At 33.7% G+C, this 2622-nt stretch overlaps 1 long non-coding RNA gene across 1 annotated transcript; it reads left to right on the forward strand.

Annotated features, from left to right (window-relative positions):
- The first annotated feature begins 754 nt into the window (after nucleotides 1-754).
- LOC107683285 (uncharacterized) lies at nucleotides 755-1418 on the forward strand. The gene is made up of 3 exons (XR_001633704.1): nucleotides 755-894; nucleotides 1023-1221; nucleotides 1339-1418. It is a non-coding gene; the product is annotated as an uncharacterized LOC107683285 (long non-coding RNA).
- Nucleotides 1419-2622: the final 1204 nt, after the last annotated feature.

Genomic DNA, 2622 nt, shown 5'->3' on the forward strand with positions numbered 1-2622 from the left:
TCTATCTGTCTGTCTGTCATCTATCTATCTATCTATCTGTCTATCATAGTATATAATGAAATAAATTTATTTACAAATAGATTTATATTAAGTAATAAATATATATTTTATCATAATATAAAATATAAGCATTATTGTTTAAATAATCCTAAATAGAAAAATAATTACTTATTTAAATCTGTCTATCGATCTATATATCAAGAAATTAATAAATTCATGTCTCTATTTAAAAATATATATTTTATTGTATGTAATATTTATTGTATCATATAAAATATAAGCATTATTGTTTCAATAATTCTGGATATGAAATAAGTGTAATTATCCGTCTATCAATCTGTATATCAAGAAAGTAATAAATACGTTTTTAAATATCTATCTATCTTTCATTTTACATCATAACGTTTGTGTAATTATTTAAAATATTTTAAAACATTACTTCCAAGTTTAAATTTGATTTTGAAGATTAGATTTTAAATTAGATTAATGAAGTCTCAGACTTTTGGATTCCACTGTATATACTATAAAAAAAACCAATGTGATAAGTAGGACTGGTACGGCAAAGTAAAATGTGGTTAATGGTTAGATAATGTTTACCGGCGATTTGCTATTTGGTTACCATAAGTTCCAGCATATTTCTGTAACTCTGTTTGAAAGGGATGTTTTGGGTTAGATCATGTGTATCTATCTTGCTGTGACTGGTCATTTATAATATGTGCATCATGATGAGACCAGTCATTTGTCGCTGTGCAGAGCTGCAGGAGTTGGACGTGGGACAGTGGGATATTCATGCACTCTCGGAGGCTCTCGTTCGGTACCTGCAGGAACTTCCTGCCCCCATCATCCCTCCCTCTGTTTATACAGACCTTCAGGCAGCAGTGCAACTAGAATCAGGTATGTGCCACTTTTCACTCATCAGTGCAGGCCGAAAGAGCACCGTGTGTAGAAAGTAACAGAACTCAGCGAGCAAACAGCTCAGAGTGTCTGCCATGTCTTTGCCTGAGCATGTCATTCATGAATAGACGTTTCCTCCGTGAGGAGACGAGAGCAGCTGCTGCAGGTACTGGAGAAGCCTGAAGTTCCACTGCAGAACCTTCTGACGCTGCATTATTTGCTCAAACACCTGGAGAAGGTCTGCCAGCGCGCTGCGCAGAACGGCCTCGACATTCACACCCTCGGCCAAATCTTTGGCCCTCTGTTGATCAGGGGCCCTGGGAGTGGGTGAGCAGGATGTTTCTTTTCTTTTATTTCTATTGGCTGGAGACAAATTCTGGAAATCCATTACTGAAAAGTAGTGTATGTGCAAACCATCTTCATTACTGTGTGTTTGATTTACAGGTCAGAGGAAGATGAGGGGTTTCCCGCGATTGCAGTTGAGAGACTTCTTTTGGAGAGAATTTGGGAACAAGAGCCGACTCCTCCCGGTGAGTCACATGTGTCATTTTTGCTATTGTGTATAATAGCTAAGCTTTTTTCATTCTCAGATTAGACTGTTTTCAGGGGGGATTTACCCGGGTAATCTGTGTTTTCAAACCTTTCAAACCATGCCAATCATGATCTGATACCCTTGTGAAAGACCCCTGTCTTAAAATAGAAATGTAGCGCAATATAGATCCTTTTATATTCTCTCCAAAACAGTAAGAGTAATATTATGAAAGTAGTTGTTTTTCCGATGTTAAGTAATTGGCTTTAAAGCCAAAGCTAATGATTAAGAGATTATCTGGAAATTATTTACTATATTTACTAAGCTGACAGTGTATTTTCACTTGCTTTTAGTTATGTCTGTAAACCTAAAGAGAAATATTTTCAGTTAAATAAATGTATGTAATGCTTTTCACAGTAAAATATTTCTTGTTGAAGTTAAAAGCAACTGTGATCAAGAATCTCTCTATGGATGCAGCCTTGGTTACACTTCAGTAAACAATTTTATATCAGTTTTTCCATGTTTATGTAGCTGCATATTTTATCAATTTATTTATTTTGCAGTACTGCCCGCTTTCATTATAAGTGTATTTACAGTAAACATGCCTATTTGTTACCCTGAGGAATGTGTTTAAATATTGTGGTAATCGATAATGCCACAGATGCAGTATATGTCTAATAAGATGGAAAAACCCAGAATATTCAGCTCTAAATTTTTATATGGATGTGTGTATACTATCATTGAAAAATGTGGGGTTAGTAAGAATTTTTTAAAAGTAATTAATGCTTTCGTTCAGCAAGGATGCATTGTTGATCAAAAGTGACCTAATATAATGTTACAAAGGATTTATAATATTACAAAAGATATATAATTCTCCAAAGAATCCTGACAAAATGTCATGGTTTTCACAAAAATATTAAATGTTTCTTGCGCAACAGATCAGCATATTAGAATGATTTCTGAAGGATTATCGGACACAGAAGACTGGAGTAATGATGCTGAAAATGCAGTAAACACATTTTACAATACGTTAAAACGGTTATTTTGAGTTGTAATAATATTTCACAATATTGCTGTTAATAAATATAACCATAAATGCAGCCTTGTTGAGCTTAAGAATGTTATTTCAAGAACACAAAATATTTTTTACCCATTCAAAAATGCAGTATGGATTTGCATTTTTTTTTTTTTTTTTAAAT

Source organism: Sinocyclocheilus anshuiensis, unplaced genomic scaffold (genome assembly GCF_001515605.1).
Source record: "Sinocyclocheilus anshuiensis isolate Anshui unplaced genomic scaffold, SAMN03320099.WGS_v1.1 C33114781, whole genome shotgun sequence".
Lineage (NCBI taxonomy): Eukaryota > Metazoa > Chordata > Actinopteri > Cypriniformes > Cyprinidae > Sinocyclocheilus > Sinocyclocheilus anshuiensis.